Source organism: Onychostoma macrolepis, chromosome 13 (assembly GCF_012432095.1).
Source record: "Onychostoma macrolepis isolate SWU-2019 chromosome 13, ASM1243209v1, whole genome shotgun sequence".
Classification (NCBI taxonomy): Eukaryota; Metazoa; Chordata; class Actinopteri; order Cypriniformes; family Cyprinidae; genus Onychostoma; species Onychostoma macrolepis.
The window spans coordinates 14,751,983-14,771,823 of record NC_081167.1 but is presented as its reverse complement, the minus strand read 5'-3'; the positions used below and the strand labels follow the sequence as shown (position 1 = coordinate 14,771,823).

The 19,841-nt window shown below is 37.6% G+C and overlaps 1 protein-coding gene across 6 annotated transcripts in view; it reads right to left on the bottom strand.

The window, feature by feature from the left end:
• The window catches only part of usp54a (ubiquitin specific peptidase 54a), a 59,548-nt gene extending 39,753 nt beyond the window's left edge, over nt 1–19,795 (bottom strand). Inside the window, exons 1-2 of one of the 6 annotated variants that reach the window (XM_058795875.1) lie at nt 19,627–19,788; nt 13,552–13,713 (exon numbers count right to left, since the gene is read on the bottom strand). The gene's annotated coding sequence lies outside the window, so the exon portion shown is untranslated. Of the gene's footprint in view, nt 1–8,503; nt 8,641–13,551; nt 13,714–19,626 lie in introns of those variants that run through there. The other 5 variants (XM_058795879.1, XM_058795878.1, XM_058795877.1 and 2 more) reach the window with 5 other exon arrangements.
• Between the last annotated feature and the right edge of the window lie 46 nt (nt 19,796–19,841).

Below are 19,841 nucleotides of genomic sequence, written 5' to 3'. Positions count from 1 at the left end.
TGTTCTTTGCTCGTTTTCTGTAGCTGCTTTTTGAATAATTAGTAACTTACGATGTTTCTATTAATTTGTTATGTTAAATACAAATTCAGTCATATTAAAAACATTAGGCTGCTTTTAGCCTAACGCTGGAGTTGGTTCACTTTCCAGCAAGGAAAATAAGTAAATAAATAATTAAATAGCCAAAATTAGCATGATAATATTGTGTATTGGCGATCTCGCAGGCTGACGATATGTCGATATGAAAATTGAGCATATCGCCCAACACTTTTTCAGAGATTCACTCAACATCCTTAAAAAAAACAAAAAAAAAAACAAGATGTGCACATGGATGGTTGTTTTTTTAATTGTTGAATGGTGTGAAAAAATGGCAACTTCTTAATTCATAATATAGTATATAATTGTATGCATCCCTCTGATGTTTCATGCATCACAGTAGACAATCTACAGTGCCAAGAACTCATATTTTACTTAAAGTCCATGTGCCACAAAATGACAAGAAAACACATCGACAAGCTGAGAACAAAAGAAAATAATACTCCAATTCACAAACAAATGACCCTTTTAAACCTAACAGTTCAAACGCACTAACAAAGTTATCGAGATGAATCAGTCTGACAAACCTGTCAGAGCTTACAGAGCTTACCTGTATGAGCTACACGAATCAGCCAGGGTGGCTAATGAATCAATATCTGACTCACTCTGTTCTCAATCCTACAAAAGCTTTGTGTACTTACGGTTTGTGATACAGAAATCATTGTAACTATGGACTGGTTTTTCATGCGTGTAGTTTAATAGTTTTTAATAATAAAAATAAATAAAATACAATTAAATCATAAATTGTTTTATTTTTGCTTTAAACTGAATCCCTACAGTAAGCTTATAATAACTGTTTATATTTTAGTTCTGTTGGGACAGATTTTGCATGCATGCGTCATTCACTTGAGCATGTCATATCCGTAAACAGAGAGAAGTAGCTCCGGCTAGACCAACACATGTATTGTGCTAAAGTAGTGTGTAGCTGAAAGTTGTCACAATGAGAAAGAAATACAAACCATGAACTTTGCAAAACAGCAAATCTCCTTTTAATCAATGATTGTAAAAAGGTGGCGAGAACTGAAAGGATTTAAAAGTGACTTTCTTATGCCAGGTATGCACAACACAATTTAGCCCCAGTTTTTTGCTCGCTGAGTCTTCTGGAGAGTGCGGACAAAAGCCTTAGGCAAATTGTGTTGGTTCACATGAGTGACGATTGCATAGTGTGAATAATAAAAATGCAATCTGAGAGAAGCACCGATGCATCACCAAAGCCCGAAAAATGAAAGAGGAAGATACAAGGCAAGGAAATTTTCAGGGGGTAGGAGTCATTGTCTTTTGTGTTTCTCTGTATCACTTCTCACATATTTTGCCTGGGATTCTTCCTAATAAAATATTTTATAATGCGTGTCCCCCAGTCACCGATTTGTCATGTAATGAGCAAACCACAGCAACTTCTACCCAAAACAGGTGTGTTGTGTGAAAGGAACAGCAATCTGACGACTTTGAAATTGTGTATTCAACAAGTAAGGTATTTTATTTAACCAACAGACAGGAATTTAGCTTTCTAACAGTAGTTTGTGATCACTATATTGCACTCTAAAAAATCCTGGGTTATTTTTTTTTTAACCCAAATGCTGGGTTGAGCCTTTTGGGTAATTTTTTGAGGTTATTTTTTCAGTGTTTGGGTAGTTTTTGTGTAACCCAGCCCCTAGGTCAAATGTAAACAACCCAATGTTTGGGTAGTTTTTTTAGTGTTACCCAGCTCCTGGGTCAGACATAACAACCCAAAGTTTGGGTAGTTTTTGTTTTACTCAGATCCTGGGTCAGACGTAACCCAGCGGTTCAGTTATTTATCGCGGGGATTTTGCGTCATCTTCTGGAGATAGCAGTTCTAAGCGCCATCGAATTGATGCATTTCTTCGGTAAATACAGGTTTGTGTACATTTTATTTTATATATAAAATCATTACTGTGTTATATATATCGTTCAATTTCATGCAGAGCAGCATACAGGCACGCGGTGTGAGTCACCTAAACTTCGGTCTTATCGCGTGATGGAAAAGCCTGATACTCTGCATAAAATAAAAACAATTTATTCATAAAGATACAGAATACAAATACTTTGAATGTTAAAATATATCCTCAGAGCTGTTTACTGTTTGTTTTTGGACAGGTTATGAAGGCAGTCACAGTATATTTTGGCTATGAGTGAAAGCAGGGCGGCGGTCTCAGCCGTGAGCAGTTCCCCACCGAACACTGGCGCGAGAGCCAGCGCCGTTACGGTGGAAACGGAATAACAGAGGCTGGATGATTACACATGAATTACTTCTGTTTAATGTTTAATTTTTACTTTGAATGTTTGTTAAACGAGTTTAAATAGGCAATATGTATACATAAAACGATAAATGCTGTAAATGATAAATAAAGGAAGTTATCATGCAAACCAGTGATTGTGTGGAGTATTTTACAAAAGTTTAGAGGATTTAAGTTAATCTGTAAACATTATTTCATATATAAAGTAAAAAATAAGCTATATTATAATAAAAATGAATCAACCCATTATAGTGCTGGGCGGTATGACCAAAAATTTATATCAAGGTATTTTTCAAAATTATACCGGTTTCACGGAATATGACGGTATTGATTTTTTTTCATGCATGACCGGGTGTTAACCACATTTTCTACTGATTGAGAGAGGAAAAACTGCAGTAATTGACTTATCGTGACAGTAAAATAGGGCATGCTGAGCGAATATTGTAGAAAAATTCCACAGTAAATAGTGACTAAACACGACCCGTTAATACATGTTAACCAGGAGTCACTCTCATTTATAATTGCGACATCGTCTGATAAAATCAACATGCATCTAACGTTACACTAAAGAGCGGCTATGCAGTGCACTGCCTGCGTCTGAGTAACAAACTAAAAAATAAACAAACAAACAAAAAAAATAATATTAACAGACGAACCATGCTCATATTTATAATCTCAAACAGTCAGCTAGCGGCAGGTGCTTGGAAATGCTGTTTTGTACTCATTTACTGACGAGTCTGCGGCGGTACAGCCAACTGAATGCGCTGCTTCTCTGCCGCTCGCTGCACACAGAACAGACACAGAGAGACGCAACACTGCGCCGGGAGAGTCAGATCTCAGGCTCGTGGGGCATCACTGGCGACATCTTCCAACTGAACCATAGCTAAGGTTTATCCAAATATGTCGCTAGGTTTGTCAGTTTGAATATTCTATGGAAAAAAGCCGCTAAAAGGGTCTGAAAGTTGCTAAATATAGTGCTAAAGTCACGCTCGTGTGTGTGAGACGCGGGAGCTGATGGCAGCGGGCGGTGGATATTGTGGATGAGTTCTTCTGTCATCACGTTCTACAGCTTCAGAACTTTCATGCTTAGTAACACATACAGCTGTGTTCTTGCCACAATGCAATAGTGAAAAGAGACCCCTCTCAAGCAGTGTTGCGTTCGAACATTATTTAAATGACACCGGTATTGCTGTATTTTAAAAATTCCTATCATAAGAAAAATAAACACCGGTATTCGGTATAAACCGGTATACCGCCCAGCACTAACCCATTATGATGGGTTAAATAAATAACCCAATTTTCTGGGTAAAATGAACCCCAAATGTGTTCTGTCCTGTTGTTTTTAACCCAGTGTTTTTTAGAGTGTGTGTCAGCTATTGTAAAAGGTCATTTCATTGTGGGTTGTTTGTAGTGCTGGATTTTATTTTCAAGAATGGACCACATTCATTCGTGCAGAGCCAAAGCACAACCAATTGTCCAAGAAAGATGCATGCAATTTTATTTATTAACCACTAGAGGGCCAAAAGTTACAAATCTATTACAGTAGTACCCTTCTCCATTCATGCCAACCTAATCGGAGTCTGAATTTGGGGGGGCAGAACACATCCTAAAGGTTTCTGACAATTGCTCCCATGGCAGTTTGGCTCTACTCTGTTATGCAACATGATAGCCTATGGAAGACATCCAGCTCTTCATCCCACTGCCCAATGCAAGCCTCTAATCGCATATGATGCCTCAACCTGGCTTTAGTCCAGCATCACACGACTTCAGTCTCCGGCCAACAGGCTACAATTCAACCGGCAGTCACCTTGTGCAGGCCACAAGAAAAAAATAACAGAAGAGGTCTAAAAGAACAAAAGATCAACCGTATCCATTGCAGATTTAATTTAATAAAATGTTTAATAAACATTGGGGTCTGACGTGAACTTGTGTCAATTGCATCTGCAACACTGAGCAGCTCAGCATGTCCCACAAGCCTGGCAGTTTCCATTTTAGGAAAAGCCAGGCGGACACAGGTAACAGATCCCCTGACCCAATCTAACATAAGGTGTCACAGGATTATTCCTGCAATAATAGACTCTGGCGAGAACAGCGATGCCCATTTAGCCATCAGGGGTGAGAGAATTCCATTCCTCCCAGCCGCCACCTCTGACGCAGCTATCTGACATTTTCAATCCAGCAGGGCACATTTGTGCCACTAATGAAGTCTGTAATGTCTCACTGGCGAGAAGCTTCACACCTCAGTCTGACACCGACCGCTTTGCCAAAACTTCACTTCACCAACAGTGAGAAAATATCCAACAGGGACAAAAGCTTGAGGGAAACATGTCGCCAGGCGACAGTGCGGTTGGATGAGCCTGATAGTCTTGGCATCCCATTTCTATTACTGAAAGTGAATGATAAACAAGCGAGCTATCTGGCTAAAGTGTCGCTACAGTTTACTTTAGCGAAAGTGATTTAGAGACCGTTTCGTCAGAGGCTTTTTGCCATTTTATCTTTCGGATGTCAAATGAACAATGCTGTTCAGACAGTGCACAGGCTTGCGTGCGGCAAAAGCTATGTTTGGGATTTTCTCTGTCCAGTTAATTATATTAATAAGACATAACTCTGCTAACGTCATCAGCCTTAACCTACTTTTAAAAGGCCGCTTCTGGAGTGCAAAAGGACAAGAAAACCTTGAACGTTCACACTAGCGGCACAGGTTGATTTGCTGTCAAGAGAGAAATTTAGTAGAACGATAGGAAACAGGAACAAGGCCCATCCCTGAATGATACGCTCTCCACCATCTCCATCAGACCCAGACTGACATCATCCCGCAGCAGGAGCCCGGTGCTGAGGAAGCACAGGTCCAGGCTGGAGCGCAGTTATTTTCCACTAAACAGAAATAAGACAGGGTGGGTTGCGGTTGCCATGGAGACTTAGACCTGGTGCTGTTTTTGGAAGGATGAGGTGCAAGCACATGGGGTGGTCAAGCACAAGATACAGCCAGGCACAAACAGTGTCCTTATGTTTATATATCCTATTCCAATACTTGCATCCAAGATGACTTAAGCATTGATTTAAAATAAATAAAAAAATTTTTTTAAAAAGACATTTTTGTTATACGATAAATACTGAATACATGCATATCATGGCATGGCACAGACCACATACCAGGGGATCAGAGGATGTGACCCATGGTTGGAGAGTTTAGTCGTTCTCCTGTAAGCATGAGCCAGTGAGCATCACTTTGGCCTGGCACAAGCAACTGCATTTCCCTCGTACCATCTGTGAAGCTGTGAGGCCACCTGAATCTGGGCCAGTTCGCTACAAACTCTCTCTCCACAGCACAGTGAGAGGCTGAGAACACAAATGCAACTATAGGGCAAATTTAGCCTGTCGGTAACCAATTTGGTCACATCAGGATTGGCTTCAGTGCTGTTACAACACAAGTCCATTAATTCAGCTGTAGGAAACAACAACCATTTTTTCAAATAATCATGAATAACACCTGAAAATAAGTACATACATATCTTCATTCAAATGCTTTGTCACTTTAACAAATCCATCTATGCCAATCTTCTGTGTCTGAGCAAGCATACATCCCTGCTATACAGCATGTAAAAAGCCCCAGGAGCCATCAGATTCTAAAAGCTGAAAACAAGCAAAGGCAAAGAATTGTAGGGTAGCTCTTTTCAAGTCTAGGTCAATTGCTTTTGCAGCATGTCATTCATAGGTCAGTCAAAGAACGCCACAAAGTGCAACAGTGGGGTTCTGGAAGTAAAAATCCCATTCACTAATTCTCAGTAGGGGAACTGATTTTTTACAACAACTTATAGACCTTTAAAGACAGACCTACTGTGAGCTTCAATGTTGTTAATTGATGGTATATGCTTTTATTGAAGCCATCTACCTCCATTAATTGAATTTATTTTTAAATAATTATGTTTAACAGCGAAATTCTGGTGACATTATCCATGATTCTGCAAATAAAAAAAAAAACACCAATTAGAGAATCAAAAGAAGCAAATTCTGCTAAACAAATTTTCAAGCACCCACCTAATCCCATAAAGTATTGTGTAATATTATTGAAGTAGGCCTAATATGATTTTCAATAATTGTGTATATGTGTGTATAACGCCAACATAGCAAATGTAGTATCTACAGGAATATTTACCTGCATACCCACAAAATCAAAAGTAAATCACTATATTCTTCATCAAATTCAGCACAAATAGTACAAGACCTCATGCACAGCGCTTGTCATGTTACTGTGGCATTACTATCAACAGGCTTTTTTCCCACGAGCCCTTTCTTTTGTGTGCCAAAGCCTGTTAGTGTGGTCTGTTTGATCTGGAGCTGACCCGACCAAGGGTTTAGCCAGATCTCACATTAGTGCCATTAGACATGTGACTACGAGAGCTGGCTTGCAAAGCTTTATGCCAGTGACTCTTGAGCAGCCTACCCACCTTTTTTCCCGATTAAGTCTATTGCATTTTAAATAATGGGTGGAAGTTTGGAAGGACTGAAACAAAACATTTCAAATAATAAGGCTGCTAATCCTTATCTGTCAGTTTGACTGACTAAGACATACATTTTCTGAATACTATTTTTATCCATCAGGAAAATAATGTAACTTAGTATTTTAATGTAACATTGGTATTACAAGAATATCTGTGACAAGAGCTCTTTTCAGTCCACTGTGTCATGTTCTTCCTGATAATTTTATTTTTCTTTTCCAATGTAACAATATGAAGACGACAACAGATACTGCGGTCTTGTGGTCTATTCTCCTGATTTAATGGACATGTCCTAAACATGAAAGTTTCACTTAAATGCACTAGGAATCCACTGTTTTTTTCTTTTCACTCACACCTCTTCCCTGTTTTTTTGTTTTGTTTTGTTTCCTAATCCCCATTAGCAGTGTTTATTGGAATGTTTCTAAAACAGTGAAATACAATTTGATGTCTGTCAGAAAGGTGGAAAGCTCTTTTGAAACATTTATCAATGTTCTTGAAAATGACGTAACATTTTTCATTCACACAGCATACAAGTATATGATATAGACTTATTACTACAGTTATATTGCTGTGGAAAGACTTGTTTGAACTGTTGGGGTTATTCATGGTCTTCTGAAAGTTCTTTGTCAATGATTTCACATGTTTAAGGTTCCTCTTTTGATTACTGTCATCTAGTTTTCGCACAACGGACCTTAAAACAAGTTCACTGGCAGTATCTGATTAAATCACAGTTTAACAGAAGTTACTCCAATAATTCACGCAAAGCATTAGGTGTGTAAGGAAAAAGGCGGTTATGCTGCATGTAGTAGCGCACATTAAAGCATCACAAAGAAATCTGAACTACAATTCATGACAGAAATGCCTTTATGTAACGTTACTGCATTAACAGTTACATAAACACTCCTATTTCTGAGCAGACCATATTCCGTTTTCAAAGTTCAGATTTCAGATTCAGAGTCACATTCTGTCATGAATGTTATATGATATTTAACATCCAGTCTACTTCAGCATTACACAACTTCCTCATGTAATCACAGATCCCTCCCTGAGAAACAGTAAACTAAAAGGAAACAGGTAAAATCGTGGTATTATGATCCAGTTCAGCAGGTGCATAGCTATAAAAATAAATAAAAACACACATCATTAAAGACACTCAACAGGTTAAAATTTGAGATACAGTTTGTTTAAACATTTTTCTCTCACATGAAATCACATCACACACGTTCAGACGTTAAGCACTTGTTATATACGCGTTAAAGTTGAACTTTCTCAAGATGCACTAAACATTCTCTGAAACATCAAAGATGCGTTAAAAACACCAGCGCTGCTTTGTCCGCGAAAAAATGAAGTTAATCTCGACAAACTTTCACAACAAATCTTCTATTTAGCTACAGTGCGCTGAAGTAAAACCTTTACGTTTCTATTAAAACCTCGCACATTTCTTCAGGTTTCAGTACAGTAAAAAAAAGAAACTATATACTTTTATATGAAAACGACATTTCTTTTGAATGTTTCCTCTAAAACATGCGACTGCGTCTTCAGTTTTGCTCCATAGGGATTCAGGAACAATACGCGTCTCTTCCGAACCAAATCCTGTGAGGAATGCCTGAGCTATCTTTCTTAACTTTCCGTCATAGAAATGTTTGTAAAACTCACCAGTTTCATTCAAAACTGCGTCCGTACAAAGTTGTGGGTGAAAGCCTTGACAACGGGACCGTTAGCTTCAGTTACCGGTATCCTCGCGAGCTCCGGATTCTCCTCAGCACATAAATTACGGCGCGCGTTCATTGAGCTCTGTGATAATGCAGAGACGTGCTGGGGGAGGGGAGGGGAGGGGCGGCGCTATTACCTGCAGCCCCTGCCCCCAGACACACACAGAATGGGGGCGGGTGAACTACTGAGCAGTGCCCACCCTTGAAAAAGGATGAGTTCACTATTCCTCAAAATTAAAAAAAAAATACAAAAAGGTGAAATGCAAAATCATATTATGATGCAAACCTGCAATTATTGAATATGTTAACACAAATATCCTTTATGTATTTAATCCCATTTTATTAACCAACATCTTTGCTGCTGACCTTTGATGATCCAATTCAACCAAACTAATATGTCTTTAGATAGATAAGAGTGTTGAACTTTATTCTCCTGCTTTATACAATTTAATTTACATTTCCTTCAGCCTCAGGCTTATTCATTTCACTTTCGATGTGAAAGGGCTTTTACATTTGCAAAAAAATAAAAAAAGTTAGTTTTTTTTTAAACAAACAAGCAAGCCCTGCCCAGATTTAAAAAGTAATGCAAAAGTAAGGCAACGCATTACTTTCCATAAAAAAGTAACTATTAGTTGAGTAACTATTAGTTTAGTAATATTGAGTAACTAAAAGTTACTATTAGTTAGTTTTTTAGGGAGTATAACGCAATATTGTAATGCATTACTTTTAAAAGTAACTTTCCCCAACACTGCTCCCATTAATATATAAATCATGAGCCGTGTCCAAAATCTCATACACTAAAAAAAAAAAAAAAAAAAAAAGGTTGAGCGAATTTTTTTTTACCAGCTTCAGCAGATTTTTGAGTTTGCTCAACTTATTTTTGTGGGAGATTCTCAATTTTTTTGTTGTATACACTTAAAACGACAAGTTGAGAAAACTCAAAAATCTGCTGAAGCTGGTTGCTTTAAAATTTTAAGTTGGCTCAGCTTTTTTTTTTTTTTTTTACAGTGTACTTGACGTACTGAAGGTATATGAATTATGATGGTGTAGAGCATAAAGGGCCACCACACCAAAAACGATAGCTATAATGATAATCAGCATCAAAGCATATAACGTTCCGTCTATTAGACACCCGCAGTAGTTCTATTGTCTGCCACTTTAAATGCTCAAGCCCTTTAACTTAAAACTGTTAAAATGACACTTGGTGAAGTTTAAGAAGACTGGCTCACATTAAATACCAAAGTCATGTTATTTAGAAATCATTGAGATAAACGCATTATACTACAGGTGCTGGTCATATAATTAGAATATCATCAGATGCTGTTTTTTGACTTTCATGAGCTGTAAGCTCTAATCATCAAAATTAAAAGAAATAAACATTTGAAATATATCAGTCTGTGTGTAATGAATGAATATAATATACAAGTTTCACTTTTTGAATGGAATTAGTGAAATAAATCAACTTTTTGATGATATTCTAATTATATGACCAGCACCTGTATATTGATATCTATGTATTGATTTTTGACAGCTAAATCACATATGTAATATATAAATACACATATATAAATCAAACTGTAAAGTTTTAATAATTGTTCTAATTCTATGAGAATAGGGAAGTCTACACCACAACTATAATGATAAGGAGAAGGAGGAACGTGAGCAATGATAAAAACATTACCATCAGAATCCACCAGATTTTAAAGTGACACTAATAAAATACAAAAAGTTATTTGAGAATAAAATAAGCATATAACTTACAGAGAATGCAGACAAAGGAAGCTCTACTCTTTGAGGGACTTTACTCTTCAGAGCCTAAAGACAGGCACCAAGCACTAAACACATCTTTCAAAACAGCAATTTTACAATCCCCAAACTGTTAACTGAATGACTGCTGATTGAATGAAATCATGGTGTAGGGCAAGTCACTTCCTCCACCCAGAGATAATTAACAGGTCCATAAGAACAGTTTAACCTGGAGAGCAGCCAGCAACTCCGATCAAGACTCATGATTAAAAACATATGACGAGTGGGAAGACCAAGTGTCACAGATTGAGAAACTACTTATATTACACATTAAATGTATTCACAACTGCTTAAAGGGATAGTTCACCCAAACATTGTCATAATTTACTCACCTTCATGTACAACATTTTCTGTGCACATAAAATATGATATTTTGAGAAATATCTCAGTGTTTTCCTCCATCTGATGGAAGTCAAAGGTCACCAAAACTGTTTGATTACCAACATTCTTTAAGACATCAACTTTTTTGTTTTAACAGAAGAAAGAAAGTCATGCAGGATGGGAACACGAGGGATTGAAAATAATCACAGAATTTTCATTTTTGGGTAAGCTATTCCTTTCTCATCAAGTTAATGCTAACCAAGTTATGTTGTAAAATATAATCAAAGATTTAAACGTATATCAGTCATGACATGACCAATTATGGTCAAAACCAAAAATTGATGTATTGCACACCCAAATTTTCCATTAGCTGATCAGAGTATGCAATGCTTTTTCAGAGAGCCAGTCTAAACTGATATAGTTGGTTTTCAGCGACCACACAAAGGAAGGAAGGGAGGGCCAGTCCACACAGAACTTTACATTGGCAGATGTTAAAGGCTTTTCCCTCTGAAAAACAGACTGATGTGGTGACTGTAATGAACTTTTAAGTATGAAAAAGATTTGACCACACCAAAGCATGCACATCAGAGGCCTATAAACCATGATGAAGGCAATTTCTGACATGCATGCATAGCATTTAATATACATTTTGTCTCAAACAATTTCACTAATCATCTCACAAGCTTGCCAGGGCACATTGGAGAAAGTGGAATAACAGGATAGTGCCAAACATACAATGGCATTTTGTGTTGTCAGTGATTTTTGAGATGCCTGTGCTGAATAAACCAAACAGGTTCCACACCATTCCATTACAAAAAAAAAAAAATGAGGTTACTGCACACATTACTGCATAGAAATGGAAATTAAACTGTAAAATACAATAAATAAAAAAAACCCTGAGAGAATCAAACACAAATCACAATAAAAAACCCACATTATGACTATGAGGGAAAACAGAAGATGGAGAAAATCCTACAATCCAACATAATCACTGGCAATATTTCACAGAAAATAACCTCCCCCAAAAATTATAATTATAAGAGAAAAAGAAAAACAACAACAATATTTTAGCAGTGTCAATTTAAAGAAGGAAAAGCAATACAGTTTCCCACAATGGGCTATTCATTGAAAAGACAAAAGCTTGTGTTCAAAAACAAAAGGTTTCATTCACAATGCTTGCACTCCTAGTTCCACCACTAGCTTCCTCCCCCTGTCCCAAAGGCATGACAAATTGTTTTCCTAGCTTCACAACTGCACTCATTAATGATGATTGTCCCCCCATTACTCTCCCAGAAGCATTTGTGTTAGGTTAGGGAATAATCCTAGCAGACAAGACTCAAAATCATATGGTTACTCATACAATTTCCAACTCGCACAACTAATTAACTTAAATTAATTAATCAGTAATGTTTTTGTTTTGCGTATGAATTTGATTTCTGATATCCAAAACCCTGAAATGATCATATTGTGCAATAAATTATTATAAGATATAATAAGATAACTATAGATCACACCATATTACATGCATTATATCAATCTGTAGCCTGTCAATAAGCCAACATCTCCACTGACAAACGGTGACAAGGCTATAGCAATGACCTAGTGACAAAATCAATTCATTCTTACGAGAATAGTGTAGTGTTACTTAACTTATGAAACAACAAAACTGTCACCTAAAATGGGGACAAAAAAAAAAAAATCCCATATGAAAATGTTTGAAGGTAAAAATTTCATGCTGACCTTTTAATGTCCTTCGGAGATATTATCTATTCTTCCTGGTTGAAAACGCACTTTAAATAACTAGCAGCCCACAACATTTCAAAATTTATAGTGCATATAAAAAGCATGTCACTTTTTTTAACCACTTTTTAAATTTTGCCTTGATTTGCATGGACTTCAGCAAAAAAGCTCTTTTCAAGGCAAGAGGAGAGGAAAAAGAAGGAAAATCGGTACTTCCCGTAAGTTTTCATATCTAAACCACAGAACAATGAAACAAACACTTCATGCAACATAAAATTTGCATTCACATCCTTCATGAGAAAAAGGAGTGACCATCCAGGTGATTCAGAGGTCTGGGCAACTATTCCTGTTTTACTCGATCTGCTTCCTGAATGACATCATCCTCGATGAGTGACACCTCCCGGACAGTGAGACATGCTTTACTCACTCGGTCATGTGATTACCCCACACAAGGGTTGTAGTCATGCATTATCTCACAATGTAATGACATCAGAGGGCATAAAGGCTCCTTATGCATAAACTCAGTGTCTGACTTAAACCACATCAGCTCCAGAAATACTACACTCGCTACAAATGGAAAATAGGTCACTATTGGAATTTATTGTTTTCGCCTTCACCACTTTTCTTTGCATGTTTCTGAGTCCTAATATTTCTAGCAATTTCCTGCAGCAGATTCATATCCGCTGTAGGTATCATTTTCATACTCTCAAACAGCACAACAGCTCATGCCATCTAAAACTGATCTGTGCAAAGTGAATTTACTAATTTATGGCATGAAACACAGCTTAAATAAATCTGTGTAGTGACAAAGACTCAGTTAAACTGCCCAAAAGCAAAAGCTTTACAGGGTCACAGCTCCAAGAAAAAAGCTGAACTGTTAATTTCTGATGACTTCCATACACAGCCTAGTACTAAAAGTATTGTCCTAAAACATGAACAGAACCCTCTAGAATTTCCTCTTAAAAGACAGTAAAGCCTGAATGAAGACATTAAATGTTTAAAACGCCGTAATCGCACCTGTCAGCTTCAGCTCTTTGCCATACAGTGCACATAAAACTGTAAAACAAACCTTCAGGCTGACAAAAGGAGTTCCTTATAAGCTTTATACTGAGTTTGTGTACTTACAGCGTCTGTCTGGCAGACATCTGTGATCCGGTCATGAGCAGCTGTAATGCGTATATCTTGCTGACAGACAATCATGCAGGTTTTTCCAGGTGATTCTGAAACAATGACATCATCCCTATCAGCTCACACCTGTTTCCTCAGGAAGCTCCTCCCACTTTCCTGCTGTTAAAGGGACAGACATGTGACAACCCATAAAGAACATTTATCTGTTTGAACAGACTCAGTCATGTGAGCCGATGCCAAACAGTGTGTTCTTGACAAATATGACCGCACTCAGATAGCAAATATGACTTGAGACAGTTAACAGAGACTGAATACAGAGCCAGTCAGCCAAATATAAATAAGTATGACCATTAATTTGTCATGTGAGGTCTTGTTTTTTGTGTTGCATTGCATATGCCTCTGGATTAATAATTTTTAAAAATAAAAACACCCATTTTATATTAATCAGCTGACACATTATTAAATGACACAAACTCTAGACATTTTATAAACACTGGCTTTAATAGAAGCTTATTAATATGAGCCATTTAGTAGGTCCGCATGCTTAGAAGGTTAAACCACAAAATGTCGCTTAAAATTAGCAACTGAAATGTCATTCATAGCCAGAAACATCAATGAATGCCATATGGGATATTTTTGGCTGTAATCCTCTTTGTTATAATAAACTGGCGCTGTTGCCTGGATGGTCAATGAAAGGGTGTATGGGTCTAATTTCATCACTCATTTGTCCTGAAAATCTGTTATTAGGAGCTAAGCCTTTCTTAGAGATCTGCTAATTAGACATCATTAAAACCAAAGCAGTTAAACATTAAAAACCTGTCATCAGTAATCTCAATCTGCCATTCACATTAAGACATTCAACCAACTGAACTCAATCATATAGAGCTGATGTGCAAAACAAAATTAATTAATTTAAGGTGCCACTAATATTGCTCTAATTGTGACGGTCATATTGGTAATGACATATATCCATCCCAACCAGGGTTAAAATAGAAAAAAAAAAAATTTAATTAATAAGCCTAACTTAAATTACAAAACTTAACTAATTTAATACAATTACAATAACTAAAATTAAAATGAAAATGGAAAATAAATATAAATAAATATGATAGTATAATTTGGCAAACCAGTGAGCATCAAGTATAATGCATAAATTGTCAAACTAATTAATCTATATCTATATACATCTATAAATAAGAGTTTTAAACCTTATCCAGGACTGAAGAAAGAGATTTATCACTGGCAATTCAATTCAGTTCCAACCTCATATCAATAGTTATCCTCATGGCTGACCTGTTTACAAAAGTGCCCTCAAACAGAGGCTTGTGGGGTTAAATTTGAATTGTACAACATATCTGTCAATTTGTGCGCCGCATCTCCTCGGGTGGTCGGTAGTACACGCACAGTGGCAATAGCACACGCAAGTAGCCATTCACAAATGTGTGCTGTGCTCCCATGGGAATTCTGGGGGAGGGTTAAAAATAGTCCAGAGTTCCAAATGGGTGCCTTTCTCAGAATTTTTGTCTCTCAGCGTGTTTCCATGCTTGAACTTGGCCACTGAAGCGTCTCTATTCTTTTATCATCTATAAACACTGTGGCCTCGACCATGAAATTATTATGCCAGAGATAAGAATGTGGATATTGTGTTTTCATTTAAAGCCTGTCTGGGTCAAAATCATTTGGGTTATGCTATTCTTTTCATATCAGCAAGAGCGTGCAGTAGTTATTAGCCAAGTAAAGTCTCCAGGAGTCTTTCATTTTTAGATGGCTTAGGCATTCAGGGTGTAGACTTCCTTATGGCAGCCCACAACTCTGTCTTCATGGCTGTGTAGAAATTTCATGGTTTTCAAGGAATGTCCGTGACTCAAGCTTTTTCAATAATACACAGAGATATTTAAGCAGAAACAGATGGGAAGGAGAGAGAGAAAGAATAGGAGGGAGTGAAAAAAGAAATAAAAAATCCTGTTCAATGACTCACAGACGCCTATTCAGAACAAGGTCAAGCAGTTTTTGTAACAAATTGAGTCTTTTCACCTCAGATATCATAATTGTGCCCAGTAAACATCATAACATCCCTTACCAGCCTAGCGACCTATAGGAGGTCATGTCATGGCTTAAACACACTGTGTAATGACCCTGTATGTCAAATACACTGTCAGCTTCAATTAACGTTCAGTTCACTGCCTCCAAATCCAATTATTTGTTAAAGCTACTATGGCTCTTTTCTATGAGAACAGCAAACCGGCCAGCAGATTAACAAGCGCAGGGCCTCCATTAATTATGTTTGAGAGAGACCGTGGAAGTCTCTTGTGTTTAGACATCAGCCTTTTAATGTTGACTGATATCCAACAGGTTTTTAATGGTAACAGAGCTAAACAAGTCATTTTAGGAAGCAGCATTAAAAATTAAATGAAGCAATGATAGGAAATATGTTTACAGGGGAAGCAATCAGCTGAAATGTTTACACTGTAGGAGGGTCATCCATAATTCTCAGTAGTACTGTCTTCTAAATTACTGCTGCTAGTGGCTTTTTTTTTTCATGGAAATATAAGGTATAAAACATAGTATGTACCTTACACGCAACATAACTTTTGCACAAATGCTACTAACAAGCTAACTACCTGCTGAAAACACAGATTTACCATCTCAGGAATAAATTACATTTTAACATTAAACATTAAAAGAGAAAATGGTTATCTTAAATTTACAATATTACTGTTTTCACAGTATTTTGATCAAATAACTTGAACTTTCTAGATCAGCTTAAGAGATTTCATTAAAACATTACCCCAGACTTTGAATGCTATTACACCAAACCAAATGGCATATGTATGCAACTGATGCCAGACCTTTTTTTTTTTTTAAATTAAGTTTATCCACCTGGTCTCCAGGCGAATTTAGTGGATGTAAGTCAGTTCACACAGGTGTCTGCCTAGCTGAGTAACCACAGGTGTACATCAGCACATTAACCATGAACATGTTCAACTTACATTTGATAACCAGAAGGTGTCCAAACATTTTTGACCAGTTTATCTTTTCTGTTATTTAAAACTTAATAAACTAGCACTTTTGGTTGATTGTTTTGCATGCACAATGTGCTTGTGCTATCTTTCAGGAAAATTAATGTCACAGAGTTTAAAATTCATACATGATTAAGTGTTTAACTGTTCAAATTCACTGTATGCATTTCTACAGAAAGAACTCTGCAGGTTTAAAGTTTTTTAAAAGACCAAATGTAGATCAAGAGGCTTGTGGTTTCAGAAACTGTTGCATAATGATGGATCCAGACTGTCACACAGGTTACATGTAAGAGGGGTCCTCACTATCAGCTACAGGCCAGCAGACAGAATTTAATGAGAAACAGGCAGGTGCGTGTGAGCTGCACTCGAAAGAGAGCTGGACCGCTGAAAGCATTAATCTTTCTCCATTTCACTTTCTAAAAGCATTTCTACAAACACAATTAATAAAGAATGAGAAACAAAAGGGCAATACGGACAGGAACTAGAAAACACAGACCCATTAAAATCCTGCAAAGACACAGTGGCTGCAAATCATTTTTGGACAGTTAAGCCACAATTGTTGGTTTGACACTTGATTACCAATGCAATAAAATGTGTACATTTCAAGTGTGACTTAAATGTTCACATACTTTTTAGGGAAACTGTACATTAGAAAATATAAAAAGAGCCTATATCACTGTGAAATAAGAAGTAATGAGGGTCTGGCTGCAGACATGCACTTTCCATCTGTCATATGCATTTGCTGAAAAAAAACCCTGCATTATTCTTGTAGAAGAGTTTTGCCACTTACCAAATCATAACCATACATGTGACTATTTATTAGTGTTTACGCAGTCCGTTTAAGATTTTAGTCTGGCGATGTGCAATTCATGCAAGTTTGTCTCTGTTAGGATATTGTGTAATATTGACAGGCGATGACAGTCCAAATGTGCAAGATTATTTACACTGACTGCTGTGAGACTTGAAAACTGAAAAGCAATAAAACAACTACATGCGCAATGCCAGCAGCAGTGTCAGTCTCATTAAAATCTCCTCACTGTCCATGACACATTCTACTGGGCTGCAGCAGACTACCCAGAAAAATAAATGTATTATTTTTATTATAAAATCCTCAAAGTGCATTATAAAAAGTTATACAGGCATAAAAATAAACATATAAGCTGTTTTAATTATATGCTTCTACCTTTCATTAAATAAAAAAAAAAAGCAATCAAAATTCTCTTTTGGGATGTATGCAAATCCTGTGACTTTTGTCTTACTGTATACACGCACAGTATACCGGAAAGTATTTATTTACTAGATAAAATGCCTTAGCCTGGCTGTGATTGGTTCAACGCTGATGAAAGCAACAGGAAAAATATGACAGCATCATTCATTATGAGTGCATCTATACAGAGAAGAATTATCATTACCATGCATATGGGAGAGTATATGAAATAGTAGAATCATTACGCGTTTCTATGACAATCTGTTGTTAAATTCTGTTTGGCATTAACAGACTGCAGCTTATTTGTGTTTCCTCTGCATAGAGTGAGTGCATAGCATCACAGAGAGAGGAGTGCATGAGAGCTGAGAGTGCATATCTAGAGCCAGACTCAACTGGGGGCTTGATGAAGCAGGAATTCTGCTCTCACAAGGAAAAGACTTGGGCTACTATCAAATGAAGACAGAGTTTTGATTTACACATGAATGTCCCCCACTCAGCTCAAACGTTCCTTTACCTTGAGAAGTTTAATAAAAGTTACCCTCAAGGGCTTTTCTGTCCCTTCCTGTTGTAAGCCCTTATAAGCATGTTGCGAAATTTACAGGAATCCCATACACCCCCAACCAATTAGCCAGACTGAAGGCTCTGTCTGCTGATGAATACATGGGAGCGTAGGCCCTCGAGGAGTGACCATCAGTATGTTAATTTATTCATTTCTAAATTTTACATAACAATTAGTAGGCTTCTTTCGCATGCATGCCAGGGCTCTTATTTACTTTTCACAGAGAGATTGCTAAAGGAGGGGTGATGAGAGAACATAAAGAGAAGTTTCGGATGGAGGGGTGTCTATTTTGATCACCCCTCTTCGCCATATTAATAGAGACATCTCCTTGTTTATGTAACACACCATCACACAATGAAAACTGACTGAATTTTGTGCACGCAAATGAACCGACTCATTAAACTCCAATTATTCTGTTCAAAATAGGAAGAAAACCCAAAGTTTATGAATGCTATTATGATTTTGTAATTTCCTCAGAACAGTAGGTGATAGATCTCAAAGCAGATGTGTCTCCAGACAAACAACAAATCCGAAAGTAATGAACCACAGATAGACAGATTTTCAGCACACCTGAATGACCTACACTTCGCACTCTCTCCGTTTCTCACCTGCACAGCCTCTGAAACGCCACCAGATGACATTGGCGGCTAGAGGACAATCAAGTGTATTGAAAAGATGAGAAACCGCTACGTCACTGAAAATGGTGAGGAGCATAATGGTCTTGTGCTGGGTAAGTTAAAACGCACGAGACGGGGCCAGTAATAAATCACCTCCAAACACACAACATCCCTTTTTCTGTGATGCAGGCTGCATTCATTCGCTATAGAAAACAGAAAATTTGAAAATGCATGCGTAATTTGCCATGTATGATAGAATTGATGCATGCATCGCCACGGTCGAGCCTCAACCATGTGGTTATTCTACTACGTGGCGAACTTCTAGATGCGCAGCGTTGTATTCGCCACAACGCACAGTGTGCACAGCTTCGTCAGCACATTACAGCATGTGAGATATAGCGTCTCCTTCGCACTATACCTGTACTACAATACAACCCTCTCGGAAAAGCATAGCCAAAAAAGAAAACGCCAATTTGAAACCCGCCGTGCTGCGTAAATGGTTAAATGCGTTGGTTCTGACAGTGATGCATCCCTATGTTTGTTTACTAGATCAGCACATGCCTGTGGAAGAGCAGCTACGTCTTAACTTCCCAACTCACACAGCAAAACGTCTTCTCTGCCCTTTTTCTATGTTGCTTCGATAGGATGGTGAAAGGAGGGTTTCCTTACCTTGCAGTATGCATCCTCCCACTGGCTGGTCGGCAGGGTAAAAATCCGTTATTTTCTGCCGCTAAACCTTAAACATCCCTCAGCGTCTCTGTGTGCTGCAGCCAAGGCAACCAACTCTCGCGATGTTTGGCGTCTCAGGTGTCGAGTCGACGGAGTGTGACAAGGAGACTGGGCCGTAGGCTGGGATGGTTGTAAATACAGGGGTTCATAAGCAC